The 25,213-nt window shown below is 42.1% G+C and overlaps 1 pseudogene; it reads left to right on the top strand.

Moving 5' to 3' along the window:
- Positions 1-17,516: 17,516 nt before the first annotated feature.
- Positions 17,517-22,919, top strand: LOC148732646 (uncharacterized; annotated as a pseudogene).
- Positions 22,920-25,213: the final 2,294 nt, after the last annotated feature.

The following is a 25,213-nucleotide window of genomic DNA, read 5'->3' as shown; positions in this document are numbered from 1 at the left end:
AGATATATTTTTTCGGACAAACGCAAAACAAATCTCGCGTGGTAAGGTTTGGGGGATGTTTTTGGAGCGGGTGAATAGCATGATGACCAAAAGCGTTGTTTGCTCAAAGTAAACACGAGAACGCCATGCCAGGCACCAGCTTTGTCAAAATTTAGTTCCAGTGTTCGCGCAGATTTTACTCTAATGAATTTGAACGGTAATTTGAAACCTAAAAACACGCTGGTGCAAGTGAAAGTCACAAGTATTTATATTAACAGACTGTGCGCTTCTACAAATTTTCTGTTGTCTTTGCAGTTTCGCTCGCCAAATTAAGATTAAGCTTTTCCAAACTCTCAGCCTTCATTTCCAAGTATTCCACCGCGCTAAAATATCACAGAAAGTTTGGAGTGTCTTAGAGCTGGAAATAAACATAAGCCGCGTTTGGTTTCGCGAGCGGTCCATAATGAGAAAAACATTCGTTGCTAGATTCTTGCTGGTTTCAAGAGGGGGACTGTTGTCTGACTTGAATCTCACTCGTGTTTGGCCATAAATTTTCGAACGGGAGAGCTTGAATATGGCCCGATCAGACGCGCCCGGCGACACACATGTCTCGCTCTGTTCTTGCTCAATTCTCGTTTGTTTGTCTCGCTCCTGTCAGCCGTGTCATCGCCATGACTTGTCATGTTTGATTCTTGCTGATTAGCATATTTTTTATGGCTGGTGTCTCGCCGAGAATTTTCGTACGGGGCGCGCCATCGATCGCACACTAAACATGCCATCGATCGCACACTAAGCGTGTTATCGATCGCACAGTAAAGGGTGCTATCGATCGCACAGTAAAGCGTGCTATGGATCGCACACTAAGTGTGCTATCGATCGCACACTAAGAGAAACAAAAGATTTAGCCACAGGCAGCCCAAGCTCTCTTTGAGAACAACACAAGGAACACAATTTGCATATCGATTTATAAGGATTTTTAAGGATTTTCTAAAAGATAGCCATAGAGATAGTTAAAAGTGAAAATATTAAGTAAAAATGGCTTAAAACCAGGATTAAAAAAAACCGCTTAAATCAAGTTAAATCGGTAAAATAACGACACCAGGAGCAAGCGACACACGTATGGAATAAGGTAAGCTATTTTGATTTAATATTTTCACTTTTAACTATCTCTATGGCTATCTTGTAGAAAATCCCATACAAATCCTTATAAATCGATATGCAAATTGTGTTCCTTGTGTGGTTCTCAAAGAGAGCTTGGGCCGCCTGTGATTTAGCGTGTTAAGTCTTGCAAAACAAAACAACTGTGCTCTTCTTTGTTAGATCTATGCATAATCCGTATTGTAGGACACACTAAGCGTGTTGTGTCAGCGTGTTGTAAGCATGCTATCACCTTTAGCTTTAAAGTCCAATGGAGGGTCACAAATATATTTAGGTTCACTCGAAAGATGAGTATGAACTGTAACAAGTTTATCGTTGATGCGCGGCCAGTACTTCAAATCTGTCTGACAATCGATGCCAAAACTCAACCTCGTTCCCAGGCTATGTCCACCACATTGCTTTACGCTAATGAAAAACTGCGCGCTATTTCTTGCACAGGAAAAACCAAACGGAATTTCTGATTCTGGCCCTTAATGGTCAGAATAATAACTAGGACTTTGTCTCTGATGATGTAACGGTAACAAGCACAGTTTTAACTTACGAGCAGGTCGTTGTTTGGTCTCGTCATGCAATGTTGGAGAGAGAAAGAGAGAGAGCGTTGCGTGACAAATTCAAATTAGGGCTGTGAAGTGGACTGCAGGGAGCGTTGTACCAATGCAGTTTATTTTTGCCAACAATCATTCAGACACCAGCATCAGTTGTATAGTGTCCCATTTTGTCGAGTTCTTGGGTTCGGTAATATTGCGATAGAGACGCAGAGCTCTAGTCATGCGCAAGTCTTTATTCAACTCAACTATATATTACACATGATTACATTCCGGATTAACAGGTCACATATGTACAGCATGTACATATTAGCAGAGCTCCAGTAAATGTAGTTCTAGCCCTTCACTTTGTCAAATTTATCCGTTTATCAATTTTTCTTTATCAGCACTGGCTCTCTGTGTTGGAGAGGAGACGGGGGGGAACTGCTCCAACAAATTTCCCCAACGTGTCACCCACCACTGGTAAGTGTAGAAAATTAAAAAGAAGTCACTTTCAACTCGAGGTTATTTATCTATTTCTTTCTTGTGTTATTTCTTACTTGTCTTTCGACAATTCGCGTTTCGTTATTGATACACGGCGTCCTTTTGAGAGTTTTCTGTTATCTAATTCGGTGACCTCTGCTGTAACTGCATATAATGTCAGTGTCTGGTACATGATCTTGGAAACTATAGCTACTGAGATACAAGATTCTTGCAACTGGTTTTTTTCTTCGCTACCAAAGTTTGATTTAAACGAAGACCATATATTTGCCAGCAAATATAAGGAATTGCACAGATTTTAAAGAATACTGCAGGCTCTGCAAGGCGTTCTTGAAGGCGCGCGCTTTGTCTTCCTTGTAAAGATATAGAAACAGCCACCACCACCAACCAATATATTCTGCATATTTACTTTCATGTATAGTTTTTATTACAATTTAGTTAGTCATTATAAATTAGTTTTAATATTAGATTTAATATCGTAGGCCTTCACAGATGAAGAGCCACACCTTTTTATGTGGATATACTGTGAATAAACCGTTATTATTACTATTATTATTATTATTATTATTATTAAGACAAGCTAGAACAAGATTAGTTTTCAAACTTGATGATTAAGAGAGACTTAGAATTCAATAATGAAGATGTCTGTAGAAACCTGGAAACGATAACTGGATCTCATCTGTTCATGTAAATTACAGAAATTAATTACAAACATCAATCAAGTTTTCTCGCTAGTTTTAAAGTTGAGTTGATGTTGTTATTGGCCTTAAAGGGGTTTTAAATGGTATCTATAGATGAATTTCCTGGAAGATGGAATTGAAGGAACATTCTAACATGAAACACAACAATAAACTTTATTGATTTGAAAAAAGTATTCGTTTGCCCATCTACTAAGACTTTCACCGGTTCATTAAGACAAAATGTTCACATGAACGTTTTTGAAAAGGCTTGGATATTTGTTGAAATTGGAGAACTCGTGCAACAACTCAGGTTATATATTAAATGCGCAGCTATGTTCTCCATTTTTCCACTTATGCTGTATCAAGCTGGCAAATCTTTGTAGTATATATTTCACCCTATCCCTTTTCATGTGTGCCCCTAAACATTGAAGGGGAGAAGGCAGTAAAAACAGGAATTAAAATAGGGGGTGCCCATTAATTTCAGTTCTAATTGTGGATAAATCCTTGCTTTTCCAGATTCCCAACCTCGAAAAATCACGCAATTTGTGACCAATTCCTAATATGTATATCAGCTGCACTACTGAGAGCTTGAGCCCGAGTATTTAATGCGATCCAGCTAATTAACATTACACGTTGTAATATCGGCAACGACAATGTTGCTATTTACAGTAAAACTATATGCAGGTCATCACACAATTGTAGACGAAAGGAGTCAGGTTAGCGACTCCCCTGCTACAGTTTTTGAGGGCATAAGGTACAAGGAATAAAGCTGGAAGATGATCATGGTGACTCCATTGTACAAAAAAGGCGACGAGTTTTGTAAGATCAAGTATAGACCCGTACCTGTGCTCCCTGCTCTGAGCAATATATTTGAAAGGCTTCTATCGGAGCAGATATACAAATGTTACGATGGACTCCTATCAGACCTTATAAGCGCCTATAGAAAGTTTCATAGCTGCGAGACCACTTTGCTAAAATTGACGGAGGACTGGAGGATGATGAGTGACAGGGGGAAGCTCATTGCAATAGTTTCTATGGATTTTTCGAAAGCGTTTGATGCTACTCAGTATCCACTCCTCCTTTCGAAACTGAAGGGCCTATGGTATGGACGAGAAAAGTTGTGTCCTAATTAGGAACTATCTCTCTGGAGGAACTCAGAGAGTTAAAGTTAGACACACCTTTTAGACCTGGGAAAGTGTCAAGCGTGGGGTTCCGCAGGGGAGTGTACCGGGTCCTATGCTATTTAACGTTTTTATTAATGATCTTTTCTTTCATGTCAAGAAGGCCAAGTTGAACGCTTATGCGGGTGATCATCAAGTCTACTACTCTCACGTCGATCCGGCAGCTCTGGAAGCACGAGCATCTCACGATGTTGGGAGGGTCAATCAGTGATACCATGAAAATGGGTTGTTAGTTAATGAGACCAAGCACCTGGGTCTAGTACTCGGTGGTACGGAGTATGGTTTTTCCTTCCCAGTAAAGGACATGTTAGACATTTTTGGAATGGAAATAATTGACCTGAATTTTTCTAAACATATATCAAATGTATGCAGAAAAGATTAATAATAAATTCAATTTCATGTTGCGCTATCGAAAACTCTTACGCAGGGAAATCTTAGTTAAACTTTAAAAAGCGTATATTTGACCTCATTTTTATCATTTCTCTTCTGTCTGGTACTTTTGTGGAGCGCGCGATGCGGATAAGCTTGAAAGAGTGTAAGCCGTCCGCGTGGTGGGATCAAATAAAAAAGCTTAGCGGCTGTTCTCCGGCTTTCACGGAGAGATCTTACGTCACGAAGTCCCTGCAACACCTGTATGGGCCCTCAGATGACATCTCTCTTCCCAACACCATCAATAAGGCCTTTCTCTCGCCTATGCAGTGTTTCTCTCCGCTCCCTGCTGATTTTGTCATAATACCCTCTAACAGTGCAACCCAACAACCTGCGCTTGTTGTATCAAACGAGTCGGTTTATAAGAAATTGACGAAACTGAACAGAAGCAAAGCGCATGGTCCTGATGGCATCCCAGGGTGGGTGTGGAAAGAAAATGCAGATTTACTGGCAGCGCCGATAGCAGATATTCTCAATTTATCTTATCGCCAAGGTCGTCTCCCTCATTCATGGAAAGAAGCGGATGTCGTGCCGGTGCCCAAGCAAAGACCTGTGCAGGACATAAACAAACACCTTCGACCCATCTCCCTGACTCCAACCTTGTCAAAGATAGCGGAGGAGTACGTTGTCGACACTTATGTTAAGCCCGCTGTTCTCTCAAAAATCGACCCACAGCAATTTGGAACGGTGCCTAAGTCCAGCGCTATGCATGCATTAATTAGTATGATTCACTCTTGGGCGAAGTCAACGGATGAAAATGGATCGACTACGAGATTTGTACTCTTTGACTTCCGGAAGGCATTTGATCTGATTGACCATCATGTTCTAGCGCGGAACCTTTCCTCCTACGATATTCCAAGGTCGATTTTGTGCTGGATCATGGACTTTTTAACGAACCGTAAGCAAAGGATAAAACTGAGCCGCGATTGCTTCTCGGAGTGGAAAGCTGTTCCTGCAGGTGTACCACAGGGGACGAAATTGGGCCCCTGGCTGTTCCTTATCATGATAAATAATCTTTTTGTAGCAGACACAATTCTTTGGGAATACGTTGATGACACCACTCTTGTCGAATCTGTACTGAATAATGAGTCTAGCTACATACAGTTACGTGTAAATGAACTTGTACGACAGTCAGAAGTGGATGGTTTCCAATTCAATGAGTCTAAATGTAAAGAACTGAGAATATCATTCTCCAGATCAGGTAGTCTGTTTGATCATATTACTATCAATGACAAGCAAATCGAAGTTGTTTCATCCGCAAGGTTGTTAGAAGTGATAGTCTCGGACAACCTCAGGTGGAACGCACATGTAGAATCTGTATGCAAAAAGGCCGCGAAGCGTCTGTACTTCCTAAAACAGGTAAAGCGCGCTAAAGTTCCATCTGAGGATATGCTACTTTTCTATACAACATGTATACGCCCTGTATTAGAATATGCGTGCCCAGGTTTTCATAATTCTTTGCCGCGATATCTGTCTAATGAAAGGGAAAGGTTGCAAAAACGCGCGTTGCGGATGATTCAACCTGACTTATCCTACGCTGAGGCTCTAGTAGCTCTTGAAATTGCGTCATTGTACGAGAGGAGAGAGATCTTCTGGGATGCTCTATTTGATCAGATTGTAAGGGACGAAAGCCACAAGCTCCATGATCTGCTGCCTCCACGCAACGAGTCCACCTATTGCACCCGCAGCCAGAGATACTTCAAGCTACCGATTTGTAAGACAAATAGGTTCAAAAACACATTAACCATGGCGAACAGTTTTAATTATTGGTAGCCATCTTAAATATTTGTATTTTGGTTTTTGAGACTTCTCTTATTGTATTTTATTGTAGATTACAATTTGCGGCTTTTATTGTAGTTATCTTAGAGTAAGAGATAATTGATTCCCATTGTAAAGTAAGTCTTATTTCAGCCGGCCTGGGGGCTGCAAAGATTTTACTTCCTAATAAAGCTATCTCACAAAGCTATCTCTTATCTCACAAAGCGCTAAATTAAGGAAATTTAGATCTATGCTTGGAGATTACTTGTCTCTCCACACCACTCTTCTTTCTAAAGTCAACTCTACGTCGCTTTGCAACAAGCGCGTTCAGAATTTCCTCATACTGTTATATAAGAGTTTGTTTTTCACTCATTTTCCTGCTTATATGAAGAATATGTTTTCACTCCGGTCCTCTTCCTATAACCTTCGTGGCAGCCACATTCTTTCACTTATTGAACCTAAAACAACTACCTATGGTGTTAACTCCTTTTCTTACCTTTTAGCTAAGGAGTGGAATGCACTTCTGGAATATTTTCGTACCAGTTTCTTTGCAGACTTTAAAACAAAATACAGGATGTTACCTTCATGTAGATTCTATTTTTCCCTTGACATACTTAAACTAAAGATTGAGAATTTGTAAATAATATTTTCTTTTCTTTACTCTTGTGTTTATTATTATTATCATCATTATCATGTGCCAAATACACTAACATTTTTATCAATTATCTCATTATTTATGACTGTGCAGGTCATATGGAAGGTACATTCCTGTTTAGGAACAGACATATTAATGATCTCAGTAAACTCTAATTGTCAGAATATCAAACCGCGATGTAATCACTGAGTGCTCATGTTTCCCAGTTTGTCACCTTTGTTACTGTCAAGTGCACTCCTTTCGGTCTGTCTTCAGCTGAACCAAACTGTTTCATGAGTAAACATCAAAAGTTACTCACATATTCGAATTATTAACTGAATCAAAAGTTTTTTTAACCTGCTTCCTTTGATTGTGCTCCAGAAATAGTAATTGGTGTTGGAGAGAAAGGAATAAAGTTGTACGAAGGTGTTCCTTACAATAACAACCTTACTTAATAATAATAATAATAATAATAGGTCCTTATTGTTTTTAAGCAAAAATACATGCTAAACAAGAAAATTTTCATAAAAATGACATTTATTACCAAAGGGAATAAATTAATTTATACAACTGCGCCGCGTTTTATCATTACCCCGGATGGGTTACATCCGGAACTAAAAATGGCAGATACTTAAACATCCGAACATATGATTTCGGGCCTCTTTTAGTTAAGCTTCGGTGCAGGGCAAACATTTTACCGGAGACTGAAGGGCTTTTAGAAGGAATCCTCCTTATCTCCTTTCAGAAGGACTTCAAGAGAGTTGTCCATTTCACCGTCCAGTTAAGTAGGCTGTGTTTACTTGAATTTAGCGCAGTCAATCGCTATAACAAATCATACAGGCTAATCACATGGCGGCGGGTGAACACCACGTGTACGCGTCTAAGATTAGTCTTTCGCCAGTATTTAGATGGCAGGAATAGCGATCCAAACCTCACTTGGAAGGCTTCACTTAGACTGGTGTGCCTGTTTTTTCTTTGTGTTTTAGTAGTACTTCTCGGACGGGGCGGCTTAGGGTGGATAAAACAGTCTAGTACGATCCTGAAAACATGCGCAACGCCGCCTCCATTTTAATTGCCCTAGCTGAGATCGAGCGATTTGATTCAGGATAATACAAGCTACCCACGAGTTATCGGGCCCTCTGCTCTCGCTACACCTTAGCTCGGACGTTAAGACTCAAATCGTATTTTTAAGCTGTACGGACTCCTGTCCTAAGACGTATAACAGAAAATATTCGGCATAACCAACAAGGCTGAACTCAATAGTCCCCTGAGGGAAACATTCCACCGTGCGGCTCTAGGCAAAATTACAGTTGGTGCCAACGACTAGCTACATGCTCGCTGTGATACTTTCAAATCGGCATGACCTAATATCAGTCAGGTAGTTGTGTTGCACACTGAGACAGTCACAGTGCAATCATTACTATTTGATTTCCCCAGTTGTTGTTACTTTTGTGTGGCCAGGTTGTCACCTCTCTGGTTGTGCATGGAAGGGATGTACAGTTCTGGCTTTGTCAGCATGGGTCATGATACTTCCTCGGCGGGAGTGTTATTACTCTGTGCCATTCAGGTACCATTTATGCTGTTGCATCTTTTGTATGCCTATAACTACCTTGTGGTGTTATAGATAACTTATTTGTGCCAGATTGTTGTATACTGTCATCTCTCTTCCTTTAATAATTGATCTTATATATGGAAGGGAGGTACAGTTGTGGCTTTGTCAGCATGGGTCATGATGCTTACTCGGCGGGAGTGTTTTACTCTGTGCCATTCATGTACCATTTGTGTTGTTGCATCTTTTGTATGCCTATAACTACCTTGTGGTGTTACAGATAACTTATTTTTGCCACATTGTTGTATACTGTCATCTCTCTTCCTTTTATTCTATTTAATAATTCATCTTGTGTATGGAAGGGATGTACAGTTCTGGCTTTGTCAGCATGGGTGATGATACTTACTCGGCGGGAGTGTTATTACTCTGTGTCATTCATGTACCATTTGTGCTGTTGCATATTTTGTATGCCTATAACTACCTTGTGGTGTTATAGATAACTTATTTGTGCCAGATTGTTTTATACTGTCATCTCTCTTCCTTTTATTTTATTGAAGGATTTATTTAATGACTGTTTTCTTTTGGCCTTTGTTATGGGTCTTGCTAGTGTATAGACTCTGTCAGACATGGCTTAATCCGGCCTTTTATTTTATAAGTCAGGCGTCCATTATTTCAAAGCCTGTTTTTCCTTTTACTTTGTTTGAAAGGATTGTATCTGCAGAATCCTCCTCTTTTTCTATTTGTTTGCAGATAATGCCACCTAAGAGGTCAAGAACCACCAAAAAAGTCAGTTCTTCCTCTCCCCCCCCCATTCTCAGCATTCCCGCCGTACTCTTGCTCAGGATACATCCACTAGAAAACCAGTGCAGTCCGGTGGTCTTCCTATTACCCCCGGCCTTACCTGCTGAGCTGGTCACCAAGATTTCACTCGAGGTCACAAGATGACTTGTGCCAACCTCCCCGTCTTCTCCTATGGCCACATCCTCCAAGGGGGATGACGTCACAGAAGCGCCAGCCTTTGGTGCCCCTCCTCAAGGTGCAAACATGTCGACACCTGTCATCCAAACCGCTGTGAGTCGAGTCCAGGAACATCTTTCAGCTTACTCTGTTAGTCCAACTTTTCCAAATACCTTCTTCGTATCTCCAAGTTTACCTACTGATGCTCCGGTTTCTTCGAAACTCAGAGCAAAGATTCTCAACAATGAATTTAAGGACTGGGGGGCTTTGATCACCAACCCAATTTTAGATAACAAGTATCAAGTCAATTTACAGAATGACAATGGCTCTACTCCATCACTGACATTAGAGCCTGTTGCTAAATCCAAAAAGCTCCTAAATATTTCTTCGTGGACAAGCAGTTTGCTTATCTATGTTGGGGTGTATACTAGCCAGTTTCCTTCAGAGGCCGTTTCGCCTTATTCATCACTTGTCCTTTCCCAAGGGTTCAACTGTGAATGATGGTATTCCCCATGACTATATCACAGTTAAATACGCATCTATCAGGGATGCCATCCGTAGTATCAAATCAGCTGGTCGCGGTTGTTTTTTAGCCAAAACGGATATTCAAAATGCTTTCGTCTCATACCAATCCGACCAGATGATTATGGACTCTTGGGTATGCAGTGGCGTGATCCCCCCCCCCCTTTTACTTTGACCGCTGTATGCCTATGGGTTGTGCAAGCTCTTGTAGGACATTTGAAATTTTTAGCACAGCAGTTGAATTGGTTGCCTATCATAAGCTAAAAATAGATCATATCATTCATCTGTTGGATGATTTTCTAATTATTGCCCCAGAAAAGCACCTTTGTCTGACTCAGCTAGATTTGTTTATTGATCTTTGTTCATATGTTGGCATTCCCATAGCACCTGAGAAAACCTGCGGCCCTCTTACTACGTTATCTTTTGAAGGCATTGAACTAGATTCGGTGTTGCAGGAAGCTCGTTTGCCTCCTTAAAAAATACGTACATGTTCTTCTTTGATTTTAGAATTTTGCTTAGGAAGAAGGTCGCCCTGCGGGAGAGATGATCTTTAACGGGCCTTTTAAATTTTGCTTCTTCCCATCGTTTAGCTTCTCTGCTTGACCCCACTAAATCTGAAATGATCAAACTCGCATTGCGGGTTACAGTAAAATGAACCCTTCGAGAGACAGTCGGTTACCCATTACTTTACCCATACTATAAAATATCATCTTGGCCTGCGAACAAACTAAATCATCTTAAAAAAAAAAAACTTAGCTCAGGCCATGTATTCTGTTGCGTTCTTTGCGGCCCTTAGACCCACAGATCAGGGATTTTGGACGTGGAAACTCTAAGGCATTTCCGCGATATATATGAACCTTCACAATGGGGTCTCTGTCAGCCTTCCAGGCGTAGTTCAGTACCATTTGCCCATGCGTGCAGGGGGATACCGTATAGACATTGTAGACTTTCCCAAACATGGCACAGATCTGGTGTGCAGGAGCCACCGGTATCTGTGCTATGTTTGCCTTAATATTACAGTGAATATGGAATATTAGAGTGTGAACCACCTCTTAGATTTAGATATATTAAATCTCCTGAGTATAGTACACTCTTATATTGCTTCATTAAACTATGTGTGCGGGGGCCACTTGGTAAGTGGGTTACGCAAATATAGTTCATTACCTTGTGGAGCTCCACAGTGTATTATCAGTGTTACCCTGAAGGGATTAGGTAGGGCCTACTTAGGAGCATTTGTGCAGGGGCCAACTGTTTCCTAAAATGGCAAATGTCCTGAGCATAAATTGACTGTGCAATCATAAGCCGCTGTAATTTAGAATTGGCTGCTGAGCAAGGGCCAGGAGTTTGACCTTTTACGATAGGTTTATTTGGTAGTGCTAGTTTCGGGGACATTGGGGTAAGGGCCCAATGTTTCCCCTCTGGGCCACTTTCTCTGGCCTGTAAGTAGGTGGAGTTCTTAAAGTAATTTATTTAACGGTAGGGCCTACTTAGTAGTATTTGTGCAGAGGCCAACTGTTTCCTAAAATGGCAAATGTCCTGGCATAAATTGAAGGTGCAATCATAAGCCGCTGTAATTTAGAAATGGCTGCTGAGCAAGGGCCAACAGTTTGACCTTTTACGATAGGTTTATTTGGTAGTGCTAGTTTCGGGGACATTGGCCCTTACCCCAATGTCCCCGAAACTAGCACTACCCCAATGTCCCCGAAACTAGCACTACCAAATAAACCTATCGTAAAAGGTCAAACTGCTGGCCCTTGCTCAGCAGCCATTTCTAAATTACAGCGGCTTATGATTGCACAGTCAATTTATGCTCAGGATATTTGCCATTTTAGGAAACAGTTGGCCCCTGCACAAATGCTCCTAAGTAGGCCCTACCTAATGTTTCCCCTCTGGGCCACTTTCTCTGGCCTTTAAGTAGGTGGAGTTCTTAAAGTAATTTATTTAACGGTAGGGCCTACTTGGGAGCATTGTGCAGGGGCTAACTGTTTCCTAAAATGGCAAATGTCCTGAGCATAAATTGAAGGTGCAATCATAAGCCGCTGTAATTTAGAATTGGCTGCTGAGCAAGGGCCAGCAGTTTGACCTTTTACGATGGGCTTATTTGGTAGTGCTAGTTTCGGGGACATTGGGGCAAGGGCCCAATGTTTCCCCTCTGGGCCACTTTCTCTGGCCTGTAAGTAGGTGGAGTTCTTAAGTAATTTATTTAACGGTTTGTCATCTCCTTCTAGGATGACCTGCTTAAGGGGCGGTTGTGCAAGGGCCAACTGTTTCACAAGCATGATAATAATTTCATTAGTAATAACATGACATTAGAAACTAGCTTTAAGTCTATCATTCTCGCCAGGGGGCACTAGGCTGGTTTCCTTGCCAGTGTGAGCCGCGTTGTTTTCTTACAATAGTTTTTGCTTAGGCACTGTGCATTGCTTGGGCTTCGGGTGGGGTGACCCTGTCTCTCGGGTCGATCAGGGCTTTGGCGTGTTTGCCCTCACCATTGCTGGGATTAGGTTTTATTTCCGGTTTTACTGTAATTTGATTTGGTATTAAAAAAATAAACGGCAACTCAACTGAGTGGCCAAATTACGGCAAATTTAGGTTGTCCGTTTAATTCTCCCAGCAAACCGAGCTCACCCCTAGCAATGCACAGTGTACAGCACTAGGTTATTGGCAAGCGAGCAAGAGGCATAAATAATTACAAGGCTATCAACATTACACAGTATAAGACATTACATTAGATAGCTACTTTATAATTGAAAAAGAGCCTATTAAAGAGCCTGTTTTTAAAACGCTGGGTATTAACCCTAGGGAGTTGACTACTAGGAAATCGGAGGCGCACTGAGCTTTCTTTCGTTTAAGAGACAGAAGGGTAAAGAGGGTGAACGGGCATACTGGAGGTCTTGAATAGTGAGCGATCAACCTCTTCCAATACACGATATATATTAATTTCGTACGAAATATATTTGCGTTTAAAGGAGCGCTGTAGAAAATTCTGGACCATTGTTAATTCAGGTATTGAGGAGGCGTATATGGGGTAAACCATACGTTAGTTTAGGTAAAACAATTGTTGGAAAAATGTAATCTACATCTGGTTGCTGATATCCCTCTTTGCACAAACACCTTATCACATAAAGACACTTATTGGTCTCCTGCAGCTTACCCTTAATATGCTCATTAAACCTGTGATTACTCTGTAAAGTAACTACACTTCTTATCTAGTGGGCGGAAATAAGGCCTAAAAAAAGAATTCAGGCCCATACAGGATTTGACCTCTGTGATACCAGTGCAGTGCTCTAGCAACTGAGCTAACAAGCCAACTGGGAGCTGGTCATTATGTTGCTTCATATTTCCTGAAACTTCAGTACACATATGATTTTCATATATTCAAATTTCATTGCGACACCAGTGCAGTGCTCTATCAACTGAGGTAACAAGCCAACTGGGAGCTAGTTATTATGTTGGTTCGTATTAAACCTGCTGGAGTGATACAAATCAGAGGTCATGGGTTCAAATCCTGTACGGGCCTGAGTTTCTTTCCAGGCCTTATTTCTACCTACTACATAAGTGGGGTTATTACTGCGAGGAACACTTCCATCCATTTCATGAAACCACAGTACACATATGTGATTTTCCTATCTTAAAAATGGAAAACTTCTATTTGTGAGAAAAACATCTGTGAAGCTATAATTACAACTACCTATCCATGTAAGCAAACCACATTGAAACATAAGATATGAATAAACTTAATCTGATTATCTCACCAAGTTGAAATATCAAATCAAGATCTAATAAACCTGCTTTTGAATGGGAAAAGCCTGACTGCTTTTCCTGCCACTATCATTCTAATTGTCACAACTCAATCTCAAAAAAACTTCAGCAGTAAGAATTATGAGAAGATTTCAATAGTTCACTTCCTTATATCTGATAGCTTAGAAATTAAACACACATGCTACCAGTAGCAGGTTTTCCCATTATGAGTGTTTCATAACATAAGCTATTCATCACATCATTATTTCATACATGTATTTGAAAGCATAGGTAGATTTTAATCTTACGATATAAATCATTTGCCCACTTTAAGACACACAGCCATATGGATGAGAAAGATAGCAAATAAGTAAAACTGTATCACACTTTAGTCAAAGTGCTCTTCTGTAATATAAAATTTCGAACTCATTGAAATAAAGTTGACTTTGTAATTCGGGTTTTAAAAATAGAAATGTGTGATACCTCTTTACATGGATGAAGCAGCAATGCCATTTAAAAATTTTCAAACAGGAATGCCAAAAACCTTAAAGATGGAATTTAATTAAAATAGAGCTGCTAAAATTAAATATGGCATATCTTTTTAATGAGACTTTAATCATTGGGTAGGGAGGGTTTGTAAAAAGCCAGGGCAAAAATATTGCAGATTTGGGAGAATCATTCTATATCAAGAATGACACTTGTTCGCGTGAGCTTACTTTGGAAAGAGAACCCTGCAAAACTTCAGTTTTATCTTCACACACTTGAATTGAAACAAAATTTAATTATTTGTAAGCAGTTTAAGAAGTAAATTAAATTTTAAAGTTTACATGAAAAGAAGCTCATTAAAATAAAATAGAGCAGAAGCATATTACTTAAATTTATATGCCTAGAATCGTACGAAACGTTTGAAATGTGCATCATTTGTGGTGCAGATACGAATCACTCATTCAAATTGCGAGGGTGAAACTCAATGAATTCCAGGGGAAAATATTCCAGCAAGACAAGGACATGGTTCGGGAATTGTAAACTGATAATGTGAAAACATTTTGCTGGAATTCATCTTTATGTATTTGTGATGTTGGTACGAATTTATCGCTCATGTTCACCTATGAAATTCCGTGGGCGTAACTCAATAAATTCAACCCAAAATAACCGTTAGATTAAGTAAACAGATTCATGTACACACAGATTATGTGAGAAAAGTGCTCTTCAATTTGAAACTGTAAATAATGACTATTAATTACGCTTACCACGGTGTTAACTAGCGTGTTTGTGAGCACATTGTAAGGACTCGCTCCGTTTCAATACGACATCACAGCTCGGACGCTTCTTGCAAAATACAGTGAAAATCACTTCCAATGCCTCATTGAAACGGAGATCAACACGGGCTCAAGTGTCCCACGTCTAATATTTGGCGGAAAATAATAAGGGCTGACTTTTAAAACCGAGGAACTCTGTTTTCATCGAAGGCATTTTCCAATTTCCAGAGGTTTAAGGAGAAAATTACCTTTTGAAAATTTTAGGGGGTGTACCAAGTTTTTGGAGGCTGTTCTGTAAAAGAAAAGCGGCAAGGAAAACGACGCCTCGAAGCAACAGAATAGGAAATCAACCCAGCGAACGACTCAAACTCCGCGTTTCCGTGACAAAACCTCGCGCATGCGTATAAGTTGTTCAGCTCTGTCTCATTACACTAGATCACACTCGATAACGTCGACCTAAACCAGATGAGTCATCGATATGTCAGCGGCGTATTACAAAATGAACCCTCGACTTCCGATCATTTAATCGATCGCTGCGAGAATGTTGATTTGAGTTTAAAAAGGGTCAATTTTTTACATTAACAGTTTATATTATTAAAAACTGTTAAATCTACAATAGATTAAGCAGTATTGCGCCGAATTACGTGGCTTATAGTCGTTCCGAGGAACTTAGCTGAGGCTGGTTTCGGTCGATGTTAGGGACCTTAAGCAAGGTCGACGAAAAGGACGACGACGACGAATATGCCTGCGCCAAGTCTGGGTCGAGACCGTTGTTCATTGGTAAGAAAAGGGCGGGTAAAAGCGAACTTAAGCTGCTCTCGACATGAACGTGAATATAAACAAATGAAAAAAAATTGTTTCAAAGCTCCAGTTTTACCATTACGGTTTCTTTTCACGAACTTCAGGAGCTTTTTCTCCTTAGCAACTTCCATGGATAATTAAATGAGGAAGAACTGTTGCTGTTATACGAAGAATACTGTCCAAAAAATTCATATTTTCCTTAAGAGAATTGTGGCAGGTTTTCACTCGAAGACATCAATGATTCAGAGTGTGTAGCAGAATTTAGATTCAGAAAAAGTGACCTGCCACTACTCGCAAAGGTCCTCCAAATTCCAGATAGCTTTACGTGCTACCAAAGATCCGGTAATAATCGCCTAAACAAGTCTATTACAACTCTTGAAACCTACCCACGGCAGTGTCATCCGCCATTCTTAAAGAAGTGCCCACAAAAAGAAACAAAAATAAAGCGTTTACAACACGTTACGATCCAAAAATATTCTTAACTAATTTAGAATATGCCGAAATAATTTAGGCATATTCCTAAATTATTTCGGTTTTCTGGAGACAAAAACTTGCAAATGGAGAAAAAATAGCCCAATGAATACTCACGTTCACTAGTCGACGTAAAAATGCATGATTTCACGTTGTGAACCTCCAGTGGTCAACGAGCGGTGGACAGTGGAGTGGCATGTGACATGCGCACTACCCCTTGATAATGGAAAATTACTTCCGGTTCGTCGTCGTCCTTTTCATCGACCTTGCTTAAGGTCCTTGTTATTTAGTGTCGACACGCCTCCAAATACTAGCTAACATCGACCGAAACCGAACCGGATCTCTGTGGTGGTTCTGAAAAAAAAAATTAAATCAAAATTAAAACCTAAAATCAAAACCTAAAATCAAAACCTAAATAAAATAGATCGAGCAAGAGTGAGTTTATTGCTGTCCTTAGAGTCTCAAACAGTTGCATTTCAGCTTTAAAAAGTTTAACACCTGATTGTTAAAGTTCTACTTTAACAATCAGGTGTTAACATTTGGCGCGAAATTTAATATTTTCTGGGCGAGAGAAAAAACAGACCATACACCTTGGGCATCTCTATTCTCATTCGCTTTCGATCCTTATCTGGGATACGTAGAGGACGAAGAAAGAGCAGAGGAGCTTATTAAAGCGTATGAAATTGCCCCTACTGATCCGTTTCACGATATTTAAACAGACAGGGAGATTTTCCAAAAATGGTAAGCACTTTGTACAAGTGTCCTTATTTTAATTTTCTACGAGTTTTTCTACAAGTTTACAGTTTGTCGACCATCGTTATTCGTTAATCCAGGCCAGAAGGAAAGACTCAAAAGCCAAAAAATCACAAAACTCAATGGGCTGACTCGCAGGAAACGGTAGTCTGCAGTCTGAGGTTTGATGGTATTAACAATAACAATAAAATTTATTATTTGTATTGCGCCTTTTCTATAAAATATTCAAAAGCGCATATTCCATTTCAAATTGTTGGTGTAAAGATCCTGGAATGCCAAAATGGACTGGATAAATTTTTACATGGAACTGATAAACCAGAGATCACAAAAAGTAATTTGACTCAGTCATGATAGCACATTATTGCCTAATTACAGTTTTGCAGCAAACCAAGAATGATCTTTCTGTTAATGAGAATGATTTTAATAGTAACAAAAGCTAAACTGTTAGTTGACAAACAAGCATTGTTTTCCCTTCTAAGCATAACAGTTACCGGTATATCCAAGTCTTTGGATATACTGAATTTCATTTTAGTAAAACTTGCTTGACTTCTGTCCTACCTTTACTGTTTATTCTTCAGCATTCCCAAGAGCTCACTGCTTTAATTTATTGTTCTATGACGAGCTATCGAGGTGTGGGGCAAGGTGGATGGCCAACTGGACCAAAAAGGTGAAATAACTCAGACGCTATTTTTAGTACTGTCAGGTTGTTTTGTTCGAAAGCATAGCTATAAAAAACCAAAAAGATAATTGTTTTACATTTTTCGTTTTTGCAGATTAGTATATTGGACTATGACTTACTTTTGATGCCAGTCATCCCCCTCATCATTGGGCTCTTGGGGTATGTTGCTCTTTATTGAATATATATTACTATTACGCCAGCAGGTTGTCCTGCGGTGTTTGTTTAGTTTTATGCGCGCGCTCATACGAGTGACGCCTGACTGTTTTCTCTGTATTGTGTATCTTCCATCTTGTTTCGCCGTGTATAAATAAAGCGTATTCGTTGCGTAGTTCGCGTTACTTACTGGCGTGGTGGCAGCGGTTCAAAAACCCACCTACACTTTCAACACTAAGTCATCGAACTACTGGCAAAGGTCCGACAACGAGCCGGCCTTCGCTACGACCGGAAAAAGAGCTAAGTACAGTGTTCCCCTTCGAGATAATCATACATAGCCTGCAAGAATGGCAACTACACGTGCACCAAAGCAATGGTCCCTCACCAAATCAGAAACAATTACTTCATTTGAAGCCTGGCGACAGAATCTTCAATATATCCTGTCCCTCGACGCTAATTTTGCTCCCCTCTTAAGCGATGGTGTCTCTTGGCAAAAGAAAACTTCTGCAAACCCCACAAGAGGTCTACAAAACGACGGCGAAAATGTTCCTCTAGCACGACGACGAACAGCATACCAAAAGGCTGCCCATCTCGACCTGATGCTAGGCCAAATAGCCAACTATTGTCCTGTTATTTCGAGAAACTCAATCGTGAAATCTGCGACTTCGGTGAACGGAATATGGCAAATGATTAGGATGCATTATGGCTTTCAGTCTACTGGCGCCCACTTTATCGACTTCAACAACATAAAACTCGAACCCAATGAACGACCTGAAGATTTGTTTCAGCGACTCATGTCTTTTGTAGAGGATAACCTCCTAGTCGCCAATGGCCCCATCACCCATTATGGTGAAACCGTGACCTCCGACGAAGAGTTGTCCCCATCCCTTGAAAACTTAGTGATCCTAACCTGGCTTCGCCTCGTTCATTCCGACCTACCAACCCTCGTGAAACAACGTTATGGCACGGAACTGCGCTCCAGGACTCTAGCATCACTGAAACCGGAGATATCACAGGCTCTCGACTCACTCCTAGAAGAGATCCGGTCCGCCGCTGACTCCAAAATATTACGGGCTTCCACATCAACATCTACATCTAGTCCAAGACCCCTTCAACGGCCACCCTATCGTCTACCCAGCCCACGTAACTCAGTGGTCACTAGACGTCCCATGGTGTGTCCGCTATGCAAAGAAGCTCGTCGTCATAACACCCATCACTATCTTAGCACATGCCCATATCTTCCACGCGAAGACCGCCTCTTCATGTCCAAATCACGTGCCACCTTCAACGCCGAGGATGAAGAGCCACCTTACGACCTCGGTGTTGGCGCCCTTGAGCTCGATGACGACGAATGTGAACATCCCCCGTCAGCACGGGCCGTCTCCCGTAGGGTCAGTTCCAACTATTCACCCTCACTCGGTGCTTTCTACATGCAGCACCCCGTACGTCTGACCCTTGACACTGGCGCTGAGACAAGCATGATTAAGGCAAGCCTCGCACGCAAGCTCAACCTCAACATCGTCAAGTCCAACCAAAAAGCCCTATTGGCCGATGGGACGACCCCCTTGAATGTTATCGGTGAAGTCCACATTACACTGTCACGCACCAAGATGAAGAAACACTCGAAGCGCTCGTCGTAGAGGATCTAGATGTCGACATCCTAGCAGGTATTCCGTTCCTCATTGCCAATGACATCACCATACGTCCCGCAACTCAAGAAGTAACAATCCATGGGCAGAAAACAACCAAGTACCTCCCCGAAGCTCCAGTCCGAAGTCCGAAGCCACCAATCCTATTCCGTGAGACAAACATCCTCCTACGTCCTTCGGTCATCGGCCCCCGCCACCGTCGTCTGGCCCGGTGATTTCGTCGAAGTCACAGTACCTCCAGAGCTACGAGCCAAATCCACAATTGCCGTAGAGCCTACCCCCACCTCCTGGCTCCAACCACAACCGGTAGTCACCATAGACGGTAAAGCCCGCATAACGAACGACACCGACGAACCACAGGCCATTAGACGCCACGAACACATCTGCTTCGCCCGCCACACTACTCAAGATGTTCCAGTTATCAATCCTTCCCAAGTCCCTTCTCCCCCCTCGCAGCCAAAGGTCAGCACTCCATACTCCCACGGCGTTCAGCTAGACCCCAACAACATTCTTGAAGACACAATTCGTGATCAGTTCCAACAAGCCTTGCTCAAGCATGACCGTGTATTTGGTCCGGACCTACCTGGCTACAATGGCGCCGCAGGTTCCATAGAAGCCCACGTGAACATGGGCCCCGTGGAACCCCCTCAACGCAAAGGTCGTCTCCCTTTGTACCCCCGCGATAAGTTGATCGACCTACAGGAAAAGTTCGACGAGCTTGAAAAAGATTACGTTTTCTCCAAACCCGAGGAGGTCGACGTCCACGTAGAGTACTTGAATCCCTCATTTCTGGTTAAGAAGCCCTCCGGTGGCCATCGCCTCGTTACCGCCTTTGCCGACGTCGGTCGGTATAGCAAACCCCAACCTTCATTGATGCCAGACGTAGACTCTACCCTGCGTACTATTGCTCCTTGGAAGTTCATAATCAAAACCGACCTTAGCCGAGCATTCTATCAGCTTCCACTGGCTAAAGAATCTCGCAAATACTGCGGCGTCGCTACCCCTTTCCGGGGTATACGTGTCTATTGCCGATCAGCTATGGGTATGCCCGGCTCTGAAACTGCACTGGAGGAGATGATGTGCCGCGTCCTCGGCGACTTCATACAGGAGGGACACGTCGCTAAAATAGCCGACGACCTATATTGTGGCTCCTCTTCACCCGAAGAGCTCTTACTTATCTGGAGCCCGCGTCCTCGACCAACTCGGCAGATGTAATTTGCGGCTCTCCCCCTCAAAGACCGTCATTTGCCCTAACTCAACGACAGTCCTCGGATGGGTATGGTCACAAGGAACCCTATCTGCCAGTCCTCATCGTATCTCTGTCCTGTCTTCATGCCCTCTCCCTACAACTGTTAAGGACATGCGTTCATTCATTGGTTCATACAAGGTCCTCGGGCGAGTCCTACCTGACTGTGCCTCAATAATCGACCTTCTGGAAAGCGCGATCTCAGGAATGCAATCGCCAGACTCCCTTAGCTTGGACGAAAACCTGACCAAGGTCTTTCGTTCTGCACAACAAGCTTTGTCAGGGTCAAGACCCATCACACTTCCGCGCCCCACTGATACATTGTGGATTGTCACGGACGGTTCCGTCAAACAACGTGGTCTCGGTGCTACATTATACATCACTCGCGACAATGGCCTACACCTTGCAGGTTTCTTCAGCGCCAAACTTCGCAAGCATCAAATTCAATGGTTACCGTGCGAAGTCGAGGCGTTAAGCATTGCAGCAGCTGTCAAGCACTTCAGCCCCTACATCACCCAATCTAGAAATCGCGCACACGTACTAACCGACAGCAAACCGTGTGTTCAAGCCGTGGAAAAACTCTGCAGAGGGGAGTTTTCCGCCAGCCCAAGAGTAACATCGTTCCTTAGTACAGTTAGCCGCTTTCAAGTCACCCTGCAACACCTAGCAGGTTCTGCAAACCTCCCGTCAGACTTTGCCAGTCGAAACGCCCCAGATTGCTCGGAACCAAACTGTCAAATATGCTCTTTCATCAGTACGACCCAAGACTCTGTTGTCCGTGATGTGACCGTGCAAGACATAACTGATAACAACAAGCCTCTCCCCTACACTACCCGCTCCACATGGCGGGAAGTCCAAAATGGCTGCCCCGACCTAAGACGCGTGCATGCACACTTAAAACAAAGCACTTGACCCTCCAAAAAACTCACCAACCTCAAAGACGTCAAGAGATACCTGAATGTCGCCTCCATTTCTCGGGACGGCCTCCTCGTCGTGAAACGTGAGCATCCCTTTGCCGCCACTTCCGAGGCCATTGTCCCCAGATCCGTTTTCGACGGCCTGCTAACCGCCCTTCATGTGCGTCTCAACCACCCATCTCGGAACCAACTTCAAATGGTCGTGCAACGCCACTTTTACGCCCTAGACATGGCCCCTGCCTTGACACGTGTTTCATCATCCTGCCACACGTGCGCCTCACTACAGAAGTTTCCAAGCACTCTCTTCAGCCAGACGTCAGAGGATCCCCCAGATGTTATCGGGATTGCTTTCGCTGCCGACGTCATCAAACGTGAGCGTCAGTTAATCCTCGTTCTTAGAGAGTGTGCCACGTCTTACACCGCTGCTTGCCTCATCGCAGACGAGAAATACGACACATTGCGGAACGCCTTAACGTGTCTAGTTGTAGATTTGCACCCCATCAATGGCCCACGTGCCGTTATTCGTGTCGACCCCGCCCCTGCCTTCATCTCGTTAAGCAACAACGACGGCCTCAAACACCTAAACGTTTGGCTTGACATTGGCCGCATCAAAAACAAGAACAAGAACCCTGTTGCAGAAAGGGCAGTACAAGAGCTCGAGGACGAACTACTGAAGCAGGAACCTGGTGGTGGTCCTATCGATCAAGTGAGCCTAGCTATTGCTGTTGCTCGCCTCAACGCTCGTCTACGTCGTCAGGGACTTTCTTCACGCGAGCTGTGGACTCAAAGAAGCCAATTCACTGGTAACCAGCTTCCCGTTGCAGATTACAACACTATACTTGCTAAGTACCAACAGCGTCTGAACAACCACTCATCCAGTGAGCATGCCAAGAATCCCAGAGGCCTCGCACCACCCGAACCCAAGATCAAAGTTGGCGATCTGGTCTATCTAGTGTCAGATCGGAACAAGCTCCACGCCCGAAACCGCTACCTCGTTACAGAGATAAACGACCACTGGTGTTTTGTCAAGAAGTTCTCCGGCTGTCAGTTGAGAGCTTCTTCTTACAAGGTCAAGCTGTCCGAATGCTACGTCTTCCCCACACAAGTCAACTCCCCCTCTTTTTGCGTAAATCGAACAGATGATGAAGTCCACGATGAACAAGCGTCCGTTCCCGACCCCCTCAACCACCGTTGGACATCACTCATCCGTTCGATGCCAACCCTGAATCCCTGGACTCCTCCATCCCACTCCCTCAAGGCGACGGTGGAGAAACCCTGTCCGATCCTAAGGAACCTGAAGTTCCCAGAGCCCCGGTCGAACCCGACGTGTCCTACTCTAACCCTGACGAAAGCTGTGCGCAACCAGCCCCTCCAAGACTTTGTCATGTATTAGGGTCCTACCACTTTCAGCATTTATACTTTTGCAGAATTCCTGAGCCGTTGTTATTATAGTTTGTTCTCGTTAAGGAACGAAAAAGACGTTGCGCCAGCAGGTTGTCCTGCGGTGTTTGTTTAGTTTTATGCGCGCGCTCATACCAGTGACGCCTGACTGTTTTCTCTCTATTGTGTATCTTCCATCTTGTTTCGTCGTGTATAAATAAAGCGTATTCGTTGTGTAGTTCGCGTTACTTACTGGCGTTATGGTTAAAGAATAGATAGTTATCTTTATTGATGATGATCGTATTTCTTTATTCTGTATTGTTCACACTTTAAAACATTCTATTTTGATTCATTGGTTGTGGATGTCACACATAAAACAATCTCATACTGGGATGGGAAGCAAATTATTTCTCCATCAGGTGAGAATATCTAATGTATTATACCTTTTTTAAACAAAATATCAATAAACTTTAAGTATGACTGCTGTTGTCAGAATTTGAAATCTATAGATGTTTTAATAGTATAATGCTATGTTGAAGGTGCTTTCTAAAGGAAGAGATGATGAGAAAGGGACAATTCTTTAACAAAGGGGATTGGATGGATGAAATACCCAAACTTAACACAAATAAGAATTGCTCAGTATATAGGGTAACCTTTTTGTAAGATTTATTGACAATCAGCTATACATCTATGTTGATCTAGGGAAAATAATTGATACTAAATTTTCTTTAGCCTGCCGTGCTTGTTTAAATTTAAGAAAGAAGCATTTGTATTTGTGGGAAATATTTTTTAATGGCTTCTTTTAAGTTTCCTTCCCATTAGGTAGTTCCGGTACAAGAAAATAACTGACTGTGTTTGCCTGCATGGTAAGGAAAAATTTTTGCATCAACAAAATGTCATTAAAAAAATAATAACATTTAAGAATTAAACTCTTTTTCAATCACAAATTACAAGAACATACATGTTGCATCATAACTATAAAACTAATAAAACCTAACTACAACCAGTTTGCAGAGCACCTTAGCAGAGGAAGGAAACCTGATTTTCAACAGGTACTTACTCTTACAATGTGGAATGCTTTAAAAATACCGCCTTGTATTAGATATACACAAATGATATTTATTCATCCCTTGTTGTCTTTGTTTTTAGACTGACATGCCCTCCTTGAGAAGAGCAATGAGGCAAAGGTTGATCTCAAAAGTCTCTAGTTCCAATGAAATACACGGCCACATGACAACTTAAGTTCCTTGCTGTTTTTTCCTTTTTTTACCAATTAACTGATAATTCTACACAATACTTATAATGATCTGTTCTCAATGCAAAAAGTATAAGAAGCAAACAACTCTTTTATCCCTGGACTGCAGCCAGCCACATCCAGGCCTACCATGTTCCTTGCCCAGCATCAATAAATTGAAATTCCCTAATTTCTTAAAATATTTCTCTTTTAATTTTGAAAGTTTATGGCAGCTTGGCCAGTGTCCTTTATACTGAGCATAATCTAAAACTACAAGCCCAAGAGGAGGGGAAGGGATTCCCGTATGAAAGGGCGGGGATGCTCATCATCTCGCTTAGGGGTGTAAATTACAGATTTTAGTCTCGCTTAGAGTGTTCTGGGCTAAACACCATCATATTTAGCCACAAAGGTCTCTTTTAGGGTTGCACTTGAAGAAATATTACAAACATTGTATAGTTTTTAATTTCTTTTATTTACTCGAGTCATGTGATCAAAGTTTAAAATGATCGCTCTTAGGCACTGGGCTACGCCCAGATTGGTCTCCTTTAGAGCATCTCCGCCCACAGGTAGCCCAAGCGACACCGCGGAAATACGTTTTGGTGACGTCACAGTGGTCAGTGGTCATCAACATTAGGCTGCCAAGTGCTTCCATGTGTTTGTAGACTGAGTTCGATGAAAACATCGGCCTTTTGCATGGTTTTAAGTCGGAAAATATCCATGATACTTCTCCTTGTTTATTATGGGTGATCCTTTGAGACTGGCCCAATTAACCCTTCAAGCATCTATTATTCATGAATTTAACTAGCTGTCACGCTATCATTCCGCGATCGACCGATGTCACGCAATTTCCGATAACCAGCACGCCACGACATAAATTATTTTGGTTAACGGGCACACCAGGACACATTTTCGTTAACCGGTACACCAGGACTCAACCAAAATAGGTTTTCGGCCTTGTCTTTCTTTTAGCAGTTGAACACCAACATAGCGCTAACTCATCGAAAACGCTTCAAAATGGCCTGAGACGCTAGGAATCAACAAAGAAAACAACAAGGCAA

This window comes from Stylophora pistillata, chromosome 4 (assembly GCF_964205215.1).
Source record: "Stylophora pistillata chromosome 4, jaStyPist1.2, whole genome shotgun sequence".
Taxonomy (NCBI): Eukaryota; Metazoa; Cnidaria; class Anthozoa; order Scleractinia; family Pocilloporidae; genus Stylophora; species Stylophora pistillata.
Note: the sequence above shows the minus strand (reverse complement) of the source record. Positions and strands in the feature narration are given on the sequence as shown.